We start from the raw sequence: 22,826 nt of genomic DNA, 5'->3' as shown, positions 1-22,826 counted from the left end.
CGCTCACGGCTATTCCGGCCCAGCATACCTGATTTTCAATCCGCCACCCTGGAGGCCGCGGATGCCATAGGAATCAATGGGAGTCTGAAAGCAGCGAAAGCTTATGTTCGATGCTGCCAGATATCCCATTGATTTCTATGGTAGAAAACCAGTAAAGTTTACAACCTAACACCCTAACATAAGCTCTGAGTCTAAACACCGCTAATCTGCCACCCCAACATCGCCGCCACCTACATAATATTATTAACCCCTAATCTGCTGCTCCTGACCCCGCTCCAACTAAATAAAGTTATTAACCCCTATTCCACTGCTCCCGGACCCCGCTGCAACTAAATAAAAGTATTAACCCCTATTCTGCTGCTCCCGGACCCCACTGCAACTAACTAAAAGTATTAACCCCTATTCCGCCGCTACCGGACCCCACCGCAACTAAATAAAGTTATTAACCCCTATTCTGCCACTCCTGGACCCCACCGCAACTAAATAAAAATATTAACCCCTAAACCCCTGACCTCCCACATCATTACCACTAACTAAACCTATTAACCCCTAAACCACCAGCCCCCCACATCGCCATAAACTAAATTAGGCTATTAACCCCAAAACCTATTCCGCCGCTCCCGGACCCCACCGCAACTAAATAAAGTTATAAACCTCTATTCCTCAGCTCCCGACCCTGCCGCAACTAAATAAAAGTATTAACCCCTAAACCCCTGGCCTCCCACATAACTACCACTAACTAAACCTATTAACCCCTAAACCGCCAGCCCCCCACATTGCCATAAGCTAAATTAGGCTATTAACCCCTAAACCTAACATCCCGCTAACTTTACATTAAAATTACAACATCCCTATCTTATAATAAATTAAAACTTACCTGTAGAATTAAATTAAACTATTAATTAACCTAGCCTAACTATTATTCTACAATTAAATGAAACTATATTAAACTATTAATTAACCTACCCTAACTATTATACTAAAATTACATTAAACTACCACTTAAATTAACTATATTACATATTAAAAAAAAAAACTAACCCTACTCAAATTATTTAAATCTACAATAAAAAATTACTGTTACAAAAAAAAACTGTTACAAAAAAAACAAACCAATGTATCAAAAATAAAAACAAATTACACCTAATCTAATAGCCCTATCAAAATAAAAAAGCCCCCCAAAATAAAAAAACCCTAGCTTACGATAAACTACCAATGACCCTTTAAAGGGTCTTTTGCGGGGCATTGCCCCAAAGAAATCAGCTCTTTCACCTGTAAAGAAAAATACAAACACCCCCCAACAGTAAAATCCACCACCCACACAACCAACCCCCCCAAATAAAAACCCTATCTAAAAAACCTAAGCTCCCCATTGCCCTGATAAGGGCATTTGTATGGGCATTGCCCTTAAAAGGGCATTTAGCTCTTTTACTGCCCAGACTCTACTCTAAAAATAAAACCCACCCAAAAAAAACCTTAAATAAACCTAACACTAACCCCCGACAATCCACTTACAGTTCTTGAAGGTCCGCTTGAAGGATTCATTTCATCTTCATCCAGCCGGCAAAGTCTTCCTCTATGCGGCCTCTTCTATCTTTATACATCCGGCGCGAAGCAGGTCCGTCCTGAAGACATCCGATGAGGAGCTCCTCTTCAATACAGTCTCCGCCGTAAACTGGATCTTGAATGCAAGTGACGTCATCCATGATGGCATCCCTTGCATTCCTATTGGCTGAAAGGTTCCAATCAGCCAATAGGATTAGAGCCGCTAAAATCCTATTGGCTGATTGGAACAGCCAATAGGATTTTAGCTTCTCTAATCTTTCAAGCGGAACTTAAAGAACTGTAAGTGGATCGTCGGGGTTAGTGTTAGGTTTATTTAAGGTTTTTTTTGGGTGGGTTTTATTTTTAGAGTAGGGTCTGGGCAGTAAAAGAGGTAAATGCCCTTTTAAGGGCAATGCCCATACAAATGCCCTTTTCAGGGCAATGGGGAGCTTAGGTTTTTTTAGATAGGGTTTTTATTTGGGAGTTTGGTTGTGTGGGTGTTGGGTTTTACTGTTGGGGGGTGTTTGTATTTTTCTCTACAGGTAAAAGAGTTGATTTCTTTGGGGCAAGTGGATCGTCGGGGTTAGTGTTAGGTTTATTTAAGGTTTTTTTGGGTGGGTTTTATTTTTAGAGTAGGGTCTGGGCAGTAAAAGAGGTAAATGCCCTTTTAAGGGCAATGCCCATACAAATGCCCTTTTCAGGGCAATGGGGAGCTTTGGTTTTTTTAGATAGGGTTTTTATTTGGGAGTTTGGTTGTGTGGGTGTTGGGTTTTACTGTTGGGGGGTGTTTGTATTTTTCTCTACAGGTAAAAGAGTTGATTTCTTTGGGGCAATGCCCCGCAAAAGGCCCTTTTAAGGGCCATTGGTAGTTTATTGTAGTCTAGGTTTTTTTAATTTGGGGGGCTTTTTATTTTAATAGGGCTATTAGATTAGGTGTAATTCGTTTTTATTTTTGATACTGTGGTTTGTTTGTTTTTTGTAACTTAGTGGGCGATTTTACCTAAGCCCTTGCAGGAAACTCGCTTGAGTCACATTATTGGCTCCTTGGACAGAGCCGCAACTTTGCTCTCACTCTAAAGGACCGGCAAATACCAACCTTGCGACCTGATCAAGATTCAAGTGTACGAAGATCATTGCTGGTACCTGTTCCCCGTTTTCAGTACGGGCTGCCTCCTTGCGAACTAGTCAGTGGCACGCCAGGCTATTCAAGTTGAAGCAGTCTGAATACTGAATGCAGGGTTTCTCAACACAGCCGGTGCCTGACGGGGGGTAATACGTGCTCGTTTTGGGGTTCTCTGACCTCCTAGAGCATTATCTACTTTATAATCTTCCCCTGGGCATACAAAGCAATAAAACCCTAGACACTCATAGGCGGCACCAGAAGCTGCATACGGAAGGTTCACAGTTATGTGCAGCCCGAGGAGGGGAGCGGATGATCGTGTTAAAACACGGAAGGCATCAGTCTCAACAGCTCCCCTAGGACCAAGCGGCATGGACACTGGGCCACATAGAATGTGAGTTTAACTTGATATTTCGTCTCTATATTATTGTTGAGCTTGGGCTGCCTTAAAGTCTACTGCGGTGGGTTGGAGGAAGAGGCGCTATAATGCATCTACATACAGAAAGAAGGAACTTTCATGTTATATCAATGTGGTGAAAGGCTGATGTAGTGTCTGGTTAAAGTACCCGGTGTGACAATGGTTTCAATATATTGTTATCTTCATTCTGCCGGATAAGCTCTGGCATTGAGTGGGGTTTTTTTTTGTTTGAATTTATGCACAAGCTGAATGGAAAAAATTCATCACTCAGGTGAAATCTAATTCACCCAAAATGCCTGTGAAAACAAAAGATAAGAAAAATAAAACAATTGACACCAGTCTAGATAGTATAATGGAATCTAATAGGACCCCCTTTGATTTTCAAGCCCTTATAGCTAAAATATCAGAAGTATTTTCTCCCCAATTTGAAGCTATTAAAAAAGAGTAAGGGTCCATTTCCACCGAAATAGGCATGCTGTCCTCCGAAGTGAGACAGTTTTCAGCAAGATTAACAGAGGCAGAGACTAGGATCTCTGACGTAGAAGATCAGACGCATATACAGGCAGATATACTACAAAAACAAGAATCTAAAATTAAAAATATGCAGTTACGCCTGGAGGATCTCGAGGATCGCTCCAGGCGTAACAATATTAGACTAGTCGGTCTTCCTGAGCTGCCAGAATAAGAAGATCTAATAAATTTTACGTCTACTACAGTACCCCTATCACAAGGGATGCCCCCTCATTTGTTACCACTCACGATTGAGCGGGCACATAGATTGGGCCCTAAGAAGTCTTCTCCAGACGGAGTTTCAAAGAGTAGAGTCTGCTTATTCAAACTTTTAAAATTCCAAGATAAAGTTGAACTATTGAAATTGTTTAAAAAAAAAACAGATCCTCCTGTATTCGGAAACATCAGGATATTAATGTTTCAGGACTTTTCTTTTGAGACTTCTTAAAAAAGAAGACTAATGGCCCCCTATTGCACGCAATTAGTAAATAAAGGGTTAAAGGCTCATATAGTCTACCCAGCCCGAATCATAGTAGAGGATCAGGGTGCCAGACACTTATTTGATGATATCGCAGAAGTCAAAAAATACATTGAGACTGAATAATCTTATAAAATTCAACATAGAAAGTAAGTTAAGGCTATGGCTGTACCCTTAAATGTGGAAGAACATGATCTCAATGTTAGATAGTGCTAGTGAAGTTGATAATATGTGTACATGTGGTTTTATTTTGTCTTTATTCCTGTATTTTTTTTTTTTTGCTTCTTCCTCTCCTCGTTTCCCCCCCCCCCCCCCCCCCGCGCGCCGTGTCCTCAGTTTGCCCCACCCGGGTTGACCTCTATTGAGTGGCTAGTTAGCCAGATTTTAAATGGTGGAAGGAATTAAGATATTATCATGGAATATAGGTGGGATAACTTCCCCTATTAAATGCAAATTAGTTATTAAAACACTAGCAAGGTACAAACCAGATGTCGTCTTCCTTCAGGAGACTCATCTTAATGAGCAAGAAGCGCTTAAATTGAAGACAAAATGGGTGGGGGAAGTAATTTCCACTTCTGGGCTATCTAGAAAATGTGGGGTCGCTATCCTCCTTCATAAAGAGTTGGAGTACAAGATAATTAAAACAGAAGTAGATCCTGCAGCCAGATATATTCTCCTTCAAGTTCAAATAAAAAACATTAAATTTGTACTATGTAATGTTTATGCGCCAAATAATTATTCTAGAGAATTTTGGGAGAAAATAAAATATAAATTATTTCCCTTTATTACTGAAAATTTAATATTAGGGGGAGATTTCAATGCAACTCTTTGTCCAGTTTTAGACAGACTCTCCAATAAAAATAGGTGAGTACATGATAAAAATGCAAAATGCTTAACACAACTCTGCGCAAGGTTAAAATTAGTTGATGTATGGCGATTAAAAAGTCCGGATAAACAGTAATTTTCGTGTGAGCCTAAAGCACATGGAACTTTTTCCAGAATAGACCTTTTTTTAATTGCAGAGAAACTATCTATTCAGAAATTAGAGACAGAAATTGGGGATATTATCGTATCAGATCATGCTATTATCTCATTGTCATTTCCAAAATGTAATAAAGACAGGACCCAAACGCCGGGATTTTTCTTTCCTCGATATCTATACACTAATCCCAAATTTGTTAACTATTTAAGATTGACCTGGCAGCGGTATTATTCTGATAATCTAAATTATCTCAATAAACCGGAAATCTTCTGGGAAGCTTTTAAAGCGGTCTTGCGGGGAGAGATACAATCATATGTCAGCATAGGGAAGAAAAAGAGCGGAGCATGGGAAACACAAATCACTAATAAAGTTAGGAATTCATATAGAAAATATTGTTTAAATCGCACGCTGGGAAATTGGAAAAAATATCAAGATAGCAGGAAGGAAAGAGATCTTTTCAGAAAACAAAAACTATTAGAGGAAGAAGCAAAAATAAATCTTCAGTTTAGGGGAGTTCATGGCTGTTCGGCAAAATATCTTGCCAGACTTACTAAAGTCAGAAAAAAGAAAAATATTATCCCAGCTATTCAAACTAATAAGAGAAGATTTACAGAGACTAAAGAAATTGCGGATGCTTTCTATGCCTATTATCAACAGCTTTATTCTAGAGTTGAGACAGATAACTGTAATCAAGACAATTTTTGGACCATGATAAAGATACCTCAACTAAATAGTGAGGATCTAATGCTGGTCAATGCTCCGATTTCAACGGAAGAAATCAGAAAAGCCATAGATAATTTAAAGATGAATAAGGCACCTGGACCAGATGGGTTCCCAGCGGAGCTCTATAAATGTCTTGGTGAGGATCTACTTCCAATACTGGAAAAACTCTTTTTATTTTTTTTTTATTTTAAATCAAAGCTTTTAATTGAGGTATTTCATATAATAACAACATACATTATATCTTGTCATACTTTTAGCGTATAAATAGAAAATGTTCAGAACGACAATGTCAAACAAACAACACCTATTACCTATTTGACAAAACTAAAAACTAATTACCTATTTGACAAAACTAATGACAACATATCTCTACTGACAATGTATATCTTGGAATGCAAAAACCATAATTTGATACCTCCTTTTTAGGTTATAAGATAACTTTAAACTTGTACCTCTAGCCTGTGGATTGCTGCATATTAGTATGAAACTTTTCAGTGGCCGATTGTAAGCCATATCAAGCTCTTGTTTATGAGAGGTAACACAAATTTGTAATCTTGTGTGTGTAGGTGCAAGTAGCGGGTTAATACCGCTGATTAATTCACAAAACCATGTGAATATAGAAATAAATACTAATAATTATAAGAACCTTCTGGATGTCACTAAATGGTGAAAATATAGTGGGTAAAGGCTCAGCTACTGATACTGCTGATTTGAGTATTAATGAATGATGATATTCTCATAATATTCAAGTACATGATAAATTGGTAAACAGAAAATGAGAATATTGGAGGGGAGGAGTAAAATACTGAGGTGCTTAACCTACAAACTGTAAGTTGTTATTATCGTATTGACAACGGTATGAGAGATGAGCATTATAAATGGGAGGGTATGTAGCCTGGGTTGAGATATTTGAATTAGTTACTTTACCTAGAAATTGACTAAACCTTGTCTAAAAGATCTAACCATTATATAAAGTTGAATACCCTCAACTCTATACCACTCGTTGCAGGATCAGGCCAGGAACCAAACAAAATTGCCATTTTACAAACAAAGCAGCCTTGTTTGCTCAGTTATGAACCAGCTAATCCTCAGAGTGCAGAAAGGCATTATAAGTAAAGAACAAAACAAACTATATAAGAACCATAACACACATTATGTCCCAACATATCTTCTGGGAAACCACATGCAACTAGTATAGAGCTTTAGAGACATGATAAACATACAAGATTCAGTAGTTGGTTATGACTCAGTTATATACTGTAAAGTAATTTGCTGAGTTCAACATTCTAGCTACAAGGAAAAAGCCCCTGTGCACACTTACCATGATAAATCTCTAGACTAATTGTTAACATTACAAAAAACAAACAAACTACACATTAACAAAAAAAAAAGACCAAGTAGTTCCCATCAGATAGAGTAATACATGCAGACTTATCTCCAAAATGAGTGTATCAGACAATTTCAATGTAAGTAACTTGTCTTTGCCTCTGCATTGTGAGCAAATGATTTCTCTTAAATGCTTGGACCTAAAATCTTCAATATAGTGTAGTCCTGAATGTCCCTTCAAACATTAACCCTCTCTTAGCCGATTCCAGAGCAATTCTTAACTGTTAAAACCTGGTGTGCATGATTGTCCTTCCTGAGCTGCGATAAGGCCCACACCTCCAGCCAGAGAATTATACCTCTCCATGAATCCGGGGAGCGTCCCTGTCCCAGCACCGACCATACAGATCCTCCAAGTGAACAAGAGCCAAGTGCATAATCCAGCACCCAGTTGTGGGAGCCGGCCGCACCACCACAACCAGAAGCCGCATACAAAAGGACATCCACTGATCTTACACTGAGATTTTCTCCCAAAACTGAGGCAGGCAGATTAGCCCGGGCTGAACCTCCTATAATGCCGTCCTCCATTCTCTGACTCACGCAGGTCAGAACAACGCACAAGGTCGTAGAATGTGGTGCAGGGATCGTACTCGTACCCGGAGAATTTGATGATTGCGTATCAGCCACCTGATGATTGCAATTGTCAGCTCCATCTTCCGTGCGGCAATCTTTGACCACGGCCATAAGATCTTGGAATCCCTTCTCCGCCTTTTTTCACAGTTTTGCCAACAGGGTGTGAAGTGTTATGTAATACTCCTCCATGGTCTTTCAGCAGTTATGTGGTCCTGTTTTACCCGGGGACCGGGGGGGGGGGATAAAAGATACTTTAGTAAGGCCTCTTTCCGTGATCTCTGACAGCCTGTTTATTAGGGCTCAATACAGAGCAGGCGTCCTAAAATTAGCTCAGATAAGTTAGCTACAAATTCACTCAAATGCTATGCTTGTCCTACACTGTTACAGACTGTCTAGAGTAAAAATAAAAGGTCTTTAGCTGGTTGTTTAGTAGGAGCCCTTTTGATCTGCGACCGATCATGGCCGCTTCTTAGACACGCCCCCCCCCCCCTGGAAAAACTCTTTCATTTTATTATAGCACAAAGAAATCTCAAGCTATTTTTCCGCGGCAAATATATCACTTATTTTAAAGAAAGGCAGAAACCCTGAAGATCTGGCCTCTTATAGGCCGATCTCGGTGTTAAATATAGATTATAAGATCCTAATGGCTATTATTGCCTCAAGATTATCTATTTATCTGCACAAAATCATCCACCCAGACCAGACAGGATTTATGGTAGCTAGAAACCCAGTAAAAAATATCCATAAATTTATCAATTTTTTGGATTACGCATGGAATGTGGATAAGGTTAGGAAGAAGCCACTATGGCAAGATGTTGCTATTCTCTCCTTGGACGCTGTTAAAGCATTTGACTCGATTGTCTGGGAGTATCTATTTAGGGCACTTGAGAAGTTTGGGTTTAAAGGGGAATTTCTACAATTTATTTACAGATTATATCATAACCCAATTTCTTTTTTACTTATCAATGGGACTTTATCTCCTAAAATAACATTACAGAGATGCACTAGGCAAGGGTGCCCCCTGTCCCACTACTTTTTAACATTGCGCTGGAACCTCTAGCAATACGATTTAGAGATGTTCTGATTGGAGTCCCATTTGGCACACTCTTAAAACGCTGTTATATGCAGACGATGTGTTGTTTTTTTAATTAATATGCAGCAGTCTATACCGGTGGTCTTGCAAGTTTTGGAATCCTTTAGCTCTTTTTCAAGGTACAAGATAAATTAAGAGAAGAGTGAATTAATGTGCTTAAATAACCGTACCCAGTCAGTAGTCCCTAATATTCCATTCAAATTGGTTGATGTTATTAAATACTAAGGTTTAGTTTTGCATAAAAATCCTAAGCTTTGGTATAAATCTAATTTTGAGCCTTTATTCCAAAAGATTGGAACAGACCTGCAATTGTGGCCTGCATTTCCATTGTCTATCACGGCAAGGGTTAATTTAATTAAATCAATCATCTTTCCCCGCCTTTTATATCCTCTTCAGAATCTCCCTTTATTTTTATTAAATAAAGATCTGAAGTTAATCAATGCTCAAATCTCTAAATTTATCTGGAATAATAAAAGGCCTCGAATTGCACTTGTAAGATTAATGCAAAATATTGGATCGGCGGGACTGGCTCTTCCTAACCTTAAACTTTACAACCTGGCTGCGATGGTTAAAACGGGGATAGATTGGCTTGCCGGAACTAATATAGTCTCGTCTGAAGAGGTAGAAAATTACCTGATTGCTCCGTTTGCGTTAAAAGCCATCCTACACTCCCGGCTCAGAAGTTGACTCAAAATATCAGCTGCCTTATGTCTATTAAGAATATAGTCTTAGCTTGGCAAAAGTTTTGCGCAATTCTAGATACGGATTTCATGTTCGCTGAATTTCTACCGATTTCAAGTAATCCAAATTTTCTCCCTGGTTTATTTCAAAAAGTATTTAAAGATTGGTCTGAAAAAGGACTACACTACGTAAAACAGCTACTTGATGAGAATGATCAAATATTAACGGCGGATGCTATTTTTAATAAATATGAATGATCTAGGTCTAACCTATTTGCGTATTATCAAATCCGCCATTTTATTTCATCTCAAAATTGGTGTTCCTCTTCCTTAATTGCTTGGCCTGATATTAAGCTTTGTATACAAATATTCGTAACAGGAGACTCTTCGATATCTTTAATGTATGATATTATGCTGACTAAGCAGAGTCTGCTGTACAGGGACAATATCTGTAAGTCCTGGCTATTAACAATTCCTTCTGTAAACCATGTAAAAATCAAACAGAGTTTCGACTCATTACGTAAGTGTAAAGTCCCGGTGTCTTGGAAGGAATCCCATATGAAACTGGTTAATAATTTTTATCTTTCACCTTGGAAATTGTCAAGATTTTATCCAACCTCGGTTAGTTTATGTCCTCGGTGTTCACATGACAGGGCAGATATATTACATATGTTCTGGGCATGTCCTAAAGCTAGACAATTATGGTAAAAATTATCTTTTGGTTCAATAAATTATATAAAATAACTATTGCACTATCTGCAGAGGATGTCATCTTTTTATTCCCTGCACATGAGGCCTTTAATAATAATACCATAAATAGCTTAAATACCATTATCCTCTCAGTCAGATACTGTATACTCAAAAACTGGAAAGCCAGGAGTATACCGGGACTAGCTATGGTCTTTAAAACGCTCCAAGATCAAATTGTTTTTGAATCATATAATCTTCATGACGCCTCAGAGAAAAGGATTAAGAATTTTTTTATGGAGATGGACTCCAGTTATTTTATCTTATCCAAATCCTCTTCAAAAGCGGATCCTTTCTCCTTTCCTATCATCGATGAGCTTTGCGGAACTGACCTTACTTAATGTTTTTCCACATATGTGGATTGAGCATTCTGGAGAGGATCACTAGGCGGGGATGTTCGGGGGATGTGGGGTGAGGGGGGGGGGAGGAGAGAGGCCTTTTTTTTCCCCTCCCTTGTTTTTGATTCCTGCTGTGTTTGTCTTGTCTAGTTTTGTTTGGTTTTGTTGTTCAATTATATATGTTTGGAGGAAGGAATAGGTACAGATTCAGGACTTAGTGCCCAAAGAACTCTATTATTGTTAGTTTGAAAGCTATGGCGTTATAATTGTTTATATTTCATTTTTTTTTCTTCATCATGGTTTAAAATATAGGTGAAGTGTGGGAGCTGCAACTCTCCTTTTTACTTTTTTTTTGGAAGCTGCGTCTTCACAAAATTTTTGCTGCAGGTTTTTTATGTTTATTTCCTTTTTCCTATTTCCTTGTCAATTTCTTGTAATGTATTATTGTGTGAAGAAAATGTAATAAAGAAATTAAAAAAAAAAAAAAAGAGAGAGAGAGAAAAGCAAGGGACCCAAGATAGAGCCTTGCGGTACCCCAACTGAGAGCAAGATTACAAGTTGCGCTGCAAATCATTTGCGAAAACTCTGCATGTGTTATGGCTTTGTCGCATTTTGGGTTGGTTAGCTATTACAAGTCGCACAATAACTTATTTTGCGCACACGTTAAGTGCGTAATGCACACCGCGAAATTTTGTGCACGTTCACATATTCCGCATAGAAGTCTTGAGATCTATTTGCGAATTTTGCATTGAAAATACATCTGAGATACTGTTTAATGTGCATAAGATTGTAATGTAAAATATTTTCATTATCTCCATAGTTAAACATATGTCTATACATTTAAATCTATGTTTCTCCATTTATGTGTATGTATGTCTATGTAAAATCCCTGCGTTCGCTTTTTTTTTTAACACCCGAGATCTTGTATCTTTGAGCCCTTATAACTTTTGTGTGCAATATTTTTTTTAAATTATATACAGTATATTAGACAGTGTTAATATGAGTGTAACTGTACTTTGTAATGTATTTTTGAGGTGTTTTGTGAAACTTTTATTGTTTATTGTTAACTACAGCCCTTAGAGCGTGGAAAGGAATGTTCCGTAAAAGGCTAATGCGCGCATGCAATGGCGATTTTTTAAAACTTGGAATACCTGCGCAATGGAAATTGATTGCAAAAAGACCACATCGCTCGTGGAAAACTCATAACGCACTACTTGCTGTGAGAGAGGCAAAGAATCAGAGGATAAACTGTTAAAAGAAACTGAAAACAAGTGGTTTGAGAGAAATGAAACAAATCAGGAAAGGGCTGGGTCTTGGATGCCAAATAAATGTAGGATTTCTAGGAGGAGAGAATGGCCAATTGTGTCAAAAGCAGCAGATAGGTCAGAAGAATTAATGAGTAGTGTCCATTTGCTTTGGTTGATAACAGATAATTTGTTACTTTAGCAGTTTCTGTTGAGTGTTTAGGGCTGTCCTTCAAATGAATTAAGCATTTTTGACTTGATGGGTCTTTGGTTCCCATTTGCTTTCAAAATCTATGTTTCGATGTTTAAATTAAAAAATGTATGTATATATATATATATATATATATATAAAAACTTCTCAAGTAAAGAAGAGGCACTCACAGGTCTTAATAAGCATAAAGGTTTTATTGGTTCATAGGTTAGGTCAACGTTTCGGTCCTCGCAGGGACCTTTGTCAAGACTGTTCTCGGCTGAACGCCTGACACTTATCTAAGCCGAGAACGGTCTTGACAAAGGTCCCTGTGAGTGCCTCTTCTTTACTTGAGAAGTTTCTACCTATCTACCATAGAGTGCACCCAGGCATTGCAAACTAACAGTGAGTGTTTAGATCCTTCAACTAGTATATATATATATATATATATATACTTATCAAGGGCCGTCTTTAAGACAGAGCAAAAGGAGTAGCTGCTCAGGGCCCAGTCTTTGTTGAGGGGCCCAAGAGTCCTAAAAAGAAAAAAGAAAAAACATTTTGTTTTGGTTCATGCCAGACTGCTGATGTTATGTAACATGGGGGACACACACAGTCAGTCCTAATACTGTCACAGTCAAAAGTTTTCTGCTTATATTTATTTGTGAGAAACTGTGCCAGACTGTGCCGGTGTCATGTGACATGACAAGCTAGTACCATGTGGGGTTTAAGATGTGCACTAACTCGGTGTAGGGTCACTTCTTTTGTTCCTTAGCTCTGCTCTGGCTGATAAGGGTGCGGCACACGTTTTCTTCAGGGCCCTGGGGTGACCACTGAAATCACACACACATGCAACTGAGTGTTTTCACAAAAGTCCCGTTTATTTGAAGAACACACAAAGAATTTATAGTGATGTATACGTCATACATGAGGTCACAGGAAATATATAAAAAACTTAGTTAACTTCACATCTGCATAAGGGGCCCACAGGAAATAAGAATGTTGTTATAGCACATAACAGAATATGCTCATATAACCATTTGTAGAGAGGAACTTATATTAGAACCATATGTTACAACTTATACAGAAAGAAACTTGTGGAATGCTGCTTTATAAACATTTGATACAAGATTTAAAGTTACCCTCAATATGCTTAATATGTGAGATTCAAATTACCCATATAACATAATATATATAATATATATACATACACATATATACACATATATACATATATATATATATATATATACATATACATATACATACATACACATACATACATACCCATCATTCCCCTCTTTGATCACATCGTGATCACATAATCTGTAATGTTCCTACAATATAAACTATCTGGGTCTACCTCTAATAAAATTTTGCAGTTGAACTTTTTCTGCATCTTGTATCATACCTGATATTTTCTTTCCTAAAGTACAAGACATGTAACAGTTAAACAATGTTAATAATAGTAAACAAATAGGTGTAAAGTGTTCAGCATCTTCAAGTGAGTAATAACATGCTGTTATTAATACTATTGGGATATACACAAATAACAATATCCCCATTAGGAAAAGGAAGATCTTGCAGGAATGTCTTGGATCCATGACTGAGATCGTCATCCTGGTCTTTGTGAGGAGTGATCGATACCTTATCACCCACTTCTCCTTTGTGAGGGGTGACCGATAGCTTGTCACCCGCTTCTCCTCTCTTTGGACAGAGTTTCACTCGTGAAGCGTGTATCCAGATGTCCTTGTCGTCAGTCAGTACGGCAGTCCTGGTTACAGCGATCACAGTGACTGGCTTGCTGAACGAGAAACCTCCTTTCTTTGCTTTATTCAGCTGGCGAATGCAGACCAAATCTCCAGGCTTGAAAGGATGGGTTGGTTCCTGTGAGGGAAGAGGTAAACGGGAAGACACATCACCATACATGCCATTCAATTTATCAATCAATTGTTTTACATATTGTTCCTTAATACAATCTAAATCACCATTTTTAATGATAAGTGGGCCTTTTACCCATGGAGTTGGGAATGGTCTACCCATTAGGACCTCAAATGGAGACAACCTGGTTGTCCTATTTGGGGACATTCTGATTTCTGCTAAAATCGCAGGTAAATAGTTTTGCCATTTAACCCATGTACCTGCTGTTGCCTTTAAAAGTTTTTCCTTGATATTGCGATTCATTCTTTCTACAATCCCTGAGCTATGAGGATGGTAGGGAATGTGAAAGTTCCAATTAATCTGTAACCATTCTACTAACTCATGTGTGATTTTACTAATGAACGCTGGACCGTTATCAGAATTAATCTGAAGCGGACAACCAAATCTGGGAATTATTTCAGTGGCTAAAATTTTAGCGACTGTTTTTGCATCTTCCCTCTGGGTAACAAAAGCTTCTGGCCACTTAGAAAATTGGTCAACTATTACAAGCAGATATAATTGTTTAGTGCCAGTTTTTGGAATATGTGTAAAATCAATTTGAAGATGTGTGAATGGGGCTGTAGGTGGGGGTAAGTGGTCATGCTGGGCTTTATTGGGAATGGTTGCATTGGTCTGTAAGCAATATACACATCTATTAATATATGCCTTGCAATGATCACCTATACCTCTAATGTAGAAAGATTGCTTCAACAAGTTAGTTGTTGGTTTTATACCTAGGTGTCCAACACCATGGGCTTGTGCTATAAAGAGTGGTGCACTGCTTTCCGGTATGCCCACCTTCCCCTCTTTAGAAAACAAACCATTCTCATCTAAAGCTAACCCATTAGTAGTCCAGAAAGATATGTCACTAGGAGTGGCATGTCCCTGGAGTTCAAGAAGCATATGGTCTGTAGGACATGAAGGTGGGGCTAAAACAGCATACATACGGATGGTGGATTTGGGTGTATGAGAAACATAAGCAGCCTCTTTAGCAATTTTATCTGCAAGTGCATTACCCAAGGAAATAGGGTCAGACTTGTATGTATGTGCACGGCAATGTATGATCGCTATGTCCTTTGGGAGTTGTATGGCCTCTAAAAGTTCATTAATCAGGTCTGTATGAGAGATGGTCTTGCCATCTGCTGAAACAAAACCACGTTGTTTCCATATCATACCAAAATCGTGCACAACCCCAAAAGCATAGCGAGAGTCAGTGTAAATGTTAACAGATTTTTTTTCAAACAATTTACATGCTTTTGTAAGTGCTATTAATTCTGCAGCTTGTGCAGAAGGATAAGGAATGGGGCCTGCATCTAGAACAATGTCTGGTAGTTGCACAACGGCATAGCCTGTCTTATAAATACCATCACTAGTTCGGTAACAAGAACCATCAACAAACACATTATCAGCATGGTCAAAAGGTTTATCCATCAAGTCAGGTCTTGGTGTGGTAATGTGGTGTATTACCTCTATACAATCATGATCTCTTGGAAAGTCTGGTAATCCTTTAAGTAAGGCACTAAGTATTTGAGTTGGCCCTGAGGATACACTACTATATTTAATAGTCAGATTTGTATTATTCAGTAATATACATTCATAACCAGAAAGTCTTTGAGAAGTCATGTGTTGGGTAGTGACATTTTTTACAAGATGTAAAACTTGGTGACTAGTGTGTAGTACTATTGGATGGCCTAATGTGATTGTTTCAACCATCTCTACAGCCATGGCGCAAGCTGCCAATGCTCGGAGACACGCCGGCATCCCTTGTACCGGTATTGGAACTACTTTGGAAAAGAAAGCTACGGGCCGCATATTGCCTCCACCATGCTCTTGGGCACAGACAGCAGCCATGGTTTTACAATTGTCCCTCGCATACAAGTGAAATGGTTTACAATAATCAGGTAGTCCTAAAGCAGGGGCACTAATAATGCTAGTCTTCAGAGCTATGTAGGATTTAGTCATGTCTGTGGTCCATTGTATATGTTCAGGGCTATCCCCTTTTGTGGCTTGCCTTAGAATGGAATCATGATGGGAGCACTCAGGAATCCATTGTCTGCAATAATTAATCATACCTAGAAAGGTGAGCATGTCCTTTCTAGTAACTGGCTTTGGGATCTGTTGAATCTCTTGGATTCGTTTGGGACTAATGGACCGGTGGCCTTGGGAAAGCACAAAACCAAGGTAATCCACTTTTGTCACTCCTACTTGTAGCTTATGTTTTGCTATTTTATGACCTTCAGCAGCAAGGTGTTTTAACAGACTTATTGTATCTACTGTATTAGCCTCCTGGTTAGGACTACACAACAGTAGGTCATCGACGTACTGAAGGAGGACGGAACCGTGGCTGGGAGTCCATGACCGCAAGGTACGTTGGAGCACCAGCGAGTAGACCGCAGGTGAGGCCACATAGCCTTGAGGGAGGCGTGTCCAGGTAAGCTGACGCCCATCATAATAAAAAGCCATAAGTAGCTGTGTCTCAGGGTCCAATCGGACTGAAAAAAATGCGTTAGCTAAATCAATGACTGTAAATATACAGGCATCATGTGGAATGGCTGTGAGTAAGGTTGTAACATCTGGCACTATTGGGGCAATTGGGATTACTATTTCATTAATTGCCCTTAGGTCTTGTACTAACCTATATTCATTGTCTTTCTTTGGGATCGGATTTATGGGGGTATTATAGGGAGAAACTACTGGACGGAGGATTCCTTGTTTAAGGAATTCCTCTATCATGGGTCTTATCCCTTCTTTCTTTTCTCTAGACAATGGATATTGTTTAATAAACACTGGAGTAGTATTAGGTTTTAATCTGGCTTTATATGGGGTACACTGAACTAAACCAACGTCAAGTTTTGAAGATGCCCAAACAGAGGATGGGACATCTGTCAATATGTCATTAAAAAAACACAGGTTAGTGGACCCTAGACTCACGTCTAACCCACCCTGTCTAGTGACAGCTACTTTCAAACCAAGGGGACCCATAAGATCACGACCCAAAAGGTTAAGGGGACACCCAGTTATAATACGAAATGGGTGCAAAAGTTGTTGGCCAGTACAGGGTACCCTAACTTCAAGCGGCGGTGTGATGCGAGTCTGAGTCAGCACTCCATTAATCCCTAGAGAAGGTTCAGATTTTCCAGTAATGCCATCATACATATCTGAGCATAAGGCAGAGCATGTAGCTCCTGTGTCTACTAGAAATGGTAGGGGTTCTCCCTCTACTTCTAGGAGTACTCCCTCTACTTCTAGGAGTACGGTTGCTCATGATAACTTGTTGACACCACTGGAAAAATTGGAGTGCTACCTTCTAGGCACCCCTATGGCCATTGTATGTTGTGTTTGGGTGCCTCCATGGGTGCAGGGGCTATGTAAGGCTGTCTGTTATACTGTCGGGGATTGTAAGGGGGGCCAGAATTATTAGGGGGTTTTGGGCATTCATTTTTCCAATGTCCCTGTTCCCCACAGTTAAAACAATGTGTTCTGTTTGAAGTATAATTCCCTCTAGCTCTTCCTCTAGCTCTCCCTCTACCTCTCACAAACATTCTATTACTCCCTGTATTATCCCTTTCCCTGGCCTGGAATGGATCACAATGTTGTAAACTCTGCTTTTGATAAAAAGCAGCATTTTTTCCCTCTAATTTCCTGATGTCAAAACAACCTGCCCCTTCTTTTTCATGAATTCTTTTCAAGAATTCTGCTGGAGTCAACTCTGGCCAATCAGAGACAAGTTGTTTCACCAACAAAGAAAGCTGAGGTTGCATATTACTAATGCAAGTCTGGACCTTCAGAGAGCCCATTGCATCTCCTGATTCCATTCCAGCCTCTTCCTTCCAGCATTTATAAAAACGCTTAACAAATTCTACTACTGTTTCCTTTGTATTCTGTTTGCACGCTAGTGCAATTGACATACTTTGTTTATCCTTCCATATTCTATGCATTTCTATACTTAATTCTGTCCACATTTCATCAAGTCCTTCACGTGTGTTTAGGGCATCGTTAATTGTTGGATCTCGACTCAATTTACTAATACTCTTTACATTACCCCACTCCCAACCTGATTCAGGGTCATAGTCTAGAAGTGCATCAATAATAATTCTTATATCTGTCTGTGTCATGTTTTGTCCTTGTAACATTCTTTTTAAATACATAATACAAGCTGATGGATGTTGACGGGGATTTGGGGCTCCCTTGGTAATTTCCCTTAATTCACCCGGGGACAAAGGTTTAATAATTAATTGGTCTCCCACAGTAAGAAATGGCATACTAGCTTCTGGTACAGCTGCCTCCTCCTCCTCTACTTCTTCATTCCCTCTTTTATATTGTGGGGTTATTGTAGGGGGGTAGGAAGGTGTTACTGGTTCAACCTTAATCGGGGGTTTGGGCATAATTGGGGGTTTAGTGACCTGGTATCGGGGAGTTACAGAAGGTCCTGGCAAGGTCCATTCCTGGGGTACCTGAGCAGAGGCAATAGCAATAGTCTCTAGATCTATGTCACTAGGGGATGGGAGGCTAGGATATAGTCTGTTATATGATGGCAAAGGTAGGTGAGGGGCATTATATGGGGCAGGGGGGGTGAATATGCTTTCTGTCTTTGCTTCTCACTTTTACCCTTCTTTTTATTCCCATCTATATCAATATATCGCCAGTATGGAGCAACAGTCAGCCAATTTTCCCCACCCTTTTTCATATAATCCATATTCCATCTTGGATCACCATTATACCATGGAAATGCCTCTTCATCACCTAGACACAACCCTTTTACCATATTCATATGAAATGTATCATTATCCCCCTCTCTGGGGAATGGATCAGAGCTTCTCATAGCTTCTGTCCAATCTGCCATATTCTGAACCCAAGGAATAATATACATAAACCCATCGGGCGACACCCTTCCCACATAATCTTTACAATTTTCACCTGGTCTAGGTGATGGAAATTGTTTAGACTGGGATTTGCCCATTCTCAACTCCTAACTTATCTTTTAAAACATTTACAACAAAATATAATACAATACAAAAAAATAAATAAATAATAAAAAATAATAAAAATAAAAAATACAATACCTTTACCTTTAAGAGCAATTAATTATTGAATCTTTTTGCATAAACCACATTAACTAGAATGGTTGTACTCCGTTACCAGTTATTGTGCTTAATGCTTAAGTTTACAACAAGAGAAAGAAAAAAAAATATCACTATGCTGATTCTTTCAGTAGTTTCTGGCATTAATTATCTCTAGGTCAAAGGTCACCCTTCACCAGAAAAAATGTAGCATTTTAACTAACATTCAGAAACAGCAATACATATAAGCAACAGTTTACTTTCTTAATACTTTAAACAATAAGCAGTATTTTACTTCCTTAACACTTTATACAAATAAACAGTATTTTGCCATACAGCATATTTAAAAACAAGCAGCAAGAAAATTCATATAAACAATGCAGTATTTATCTTATAACTTTAAAACAATGTTAGCCATACAGCAATATTTCAAAAGCAAGCAGTAAGAAAACGTGTGTTTTAACCCTTCAGCCAGACTTTATATAACCTGATTTCTACCAAAGAAATCTTATTCCCTTTTTATTTTTTTTATTTTTAATCAAAGATTTGATTAGAATCTACCAAAGATTCATATATATATTTAACCTGATTTTTACCAAAAAAATCTACTATTCCTCTTTTAGAATCTACCAAAGATTCACATATATATATTCCCCAACTATTCCTATGTAAAATGAAACTTAAGGGGTCTCGTGGTAAGAGAAAAAAGGTCAGAATAAAAAGACTCTTTGTTCAACTCACCTTCCGAGAGTTCCCTGTTTCATTCCACTTCTGACGCCAGTTTTGTAGGGTCACTTCTTTTGTTCCTTAGCTCTGCTCTGGCTGATAAGGGTGCGGCACACGTTTTCTTCAGGGCCCTGGGGTGACCACTGAAATCACACACACATGCAACTGAGTGTTTTCACAAAAGTCCCGTTTATTTGAAGAACACACAAAGAATTTATAGTGATGTATACGTCATACATGAGGTCACAGGAAATATATAAAAAACTTAGTTAACTTCACATCTGCATAAGGGGCCCACAGGAAATAAGAATGTTGTTATAGCACATAACAGAATATGCTCATATAACCATTTGTAGAGAGGAACTTATATTAGAACCATATGTTACAACTTATACAGAAAGAAACTTGTGGAATGCTGCTTTATAAACATTTGATACAAGATTTAAAGTTACCCTCAATATGCTTAATATGTGAGATTCAAATTACCCATATAACATAATATATATAATATATATACATACACATATATACACATATATACATATATATATATATATATATATATATATATATATACATATACATATACATACATACACATACATACATACCCATCACTCGGCATCCAGCCAATCCCACTGCATCAGAAAAGGTCCTGCTGGGGTTACCACTGTTACCAGGTAACTGCTCTGGTGGTGGGGATTGTTTCTGGGTAGGGCTGACTGTAGGCGCATGCAGCAGAAAGTTGGAGTGGCAGGCACGTGAGGATTTGAGCATCTGTGCAGCTGCACACACTGCTCTCTTCAGTCTTGAGGCTGTGTGACTTGTCTCACACTGTATCCATGCAGCCTTGGGCATACAGCATCCAGTCTGCTGGTCCCCTTAGCCCTGATCTTTCTGCTGTGGCCCTAAGATCAACTAACTGAAGTTTTTTATGGGAATAGTGCTTTGTAGAAAGGTGTCAGTGTGAAGAATAAGTGACTGCACACACCCCCCTCACCCATGGAGCATTGTCTAGTGCAGGGTGAGAGGGAACTTTCTCCTAGCAAAGAAGTGACGTGCTGCTGTGGCTGATGTATAGTGTCATGCTGATACTTCACACATTAAGGTAAGGTTTATTTTTATGGGTTTTTTTCTCTCTGTCACAGCTTTTACAGCTTCTCATAGTAGTTCTGCTGTTTCAGTCAGTAAACTTATATTTGTCTGCACCTCCATGCTTCCTCCTCAGACTTTACCTTGCTTTGCTCCTGTTGGCTGCCCTAAATCTCTTTAACCAGCTAACCTCACACCAGAATCACATTCAAAAGCATATTGAAATAATCCACAGTGGAGGAATTTATATATTTATTTACTTAATAGTACTGCTTAGGTCCAGTTGCACATATTGCAATTTATTTCATTTTTTTAAATAATTAGCCCAGCAGTGGATGATCAACTGCTGGGCTAATAATTGAAAAAAAATATATAAAATAAATTGATTTAGTTTTTTTGGGGGGGATGTTGGGGTGGTGAGCGAAATTGCATCTGGGCAAGAAAATACTTGCCCAGGGTCCAGTCAATATTAAAGACGGCCCTGTAAACTTATCTGTGATTGAGCTTGAATGAAACAAAGCAGGTTATATAAATCTGTGTAAAAGAAACACATTTTCATGAACCAAATAATGTTAAAGAAACAGATTACAATTTATTCATCTTTAAGTCTTAACTTAGATTAAGCTGAAAATAGTCTCCTGCGCCCCTTTCTATATGATGCAGCAGGAATGGTAAAAAAAATTGTTATTTTAAAAAGAATATCGTTTCTGGCCACTTTGAAATGGCTGCCAAATGATGCTCACTGATGAAATCACAATCCAAGCTGCATATGGCATCCAATCACAAAAGCCTCACTAGTCAGTTCCCAGATGCAGCTTGGATTGTGACGTCATCAGTGGGTGGAGTTTGGCAGTCATTTCAAAGTGGCCAGAAACTATATTGTTTTTAAAAAGAATGTTGATTTAACCTTTACGCACAATCTTTCACTACTCATCATAGTTCAATTTCTACTCTCCAATGGCTAGTGCGCGAGGGGAAATTTTAAACCCTGTGTATGGATGTAATAATATATACACATATACAGAAGCGCACTCACAGAAACTAACAACCAGCTCAATACCATTGTTACCCTGTTCTATGGCGATTTACCACCTGGGTGTAGCTTTTTTTTTAGCCCAGTAATGCTTTTCACAGAGTAGAACATCTGAGCCAGTCTATTACGATTAGTCCAGCGCAGAAATACCAGGAAATTCCTCTCTGAACAAGGAACATAGCAATCCCAGATGATTGTTTCTGCCTTCATTGGGCTTCGTCAGTGAGGTGTAGCCATATTCCTCTAAGCAGACTGAGTCCACGTCTGGTTGCCCCTTATATATATATATATATATATATATATATATATATATATATAGTTATATATATATAGATAGATAGATAGATAGATAGATAGATAGATATACTGTATATCCGAAAAGGTAGGTGCACTGAAGCAATAAAGACGACTCCTTCAATATAAAAACTCTCAAATTTATTATTCAAACTAATAAAAGCATGACAGCAAATAGCTGTAGAAGTAAGCACACTTTAAAACTTTAAAACCACTTTATAGCAATATCTTAAAGGTAAATTACCTGTTAGGCAACATGGTGTCACTATATTCATTGCATAACAATTTATACTGCAAAGGATATACATTCACTTAATGTGTATACATATTGATTAAGCGGAAGAAAAATAGTACATATATATATATATATATATATATATATATATATATATTACTATTCCTTTACTTATTTAGAGAATAATTTCAGAGTAAAATGACATATTAGATATTTTTCTTAAGCTGGCATATCTTTAATGTGTATTGCAATGCTATGCTAATTGTTTCCAATAGCTTTACAGACTATTATTGATGCCTAAGTACAGATATATTCATAATACATAATGGACATAGAAATTTTCTATTAGGTCTACTTAGAGATTTAATTATAAAAGTACATTAATATGTTACATATTAAGTATCCTGAAACTAGCTCTGATATATGTATAAAAAATACTTTTTCC

This window comes from Bombina bombina, chromosome 3, assembly GCF_027579735.1.
Source record: "Bombina bombina isolate aBomBom1 chromosome 3, aBomBom1.pri, whole genome shotgun sequence".
NCBI lineage: Eukaryota > Metazoa > Chordata > Amphibia > Anura > Bombinatoridae > Bombina > Bombina bombina.
The sequence above is the reverse complement of the archived record's forward strand: the minus strand, read 5'-3'. Positions refer to the sequence as shown.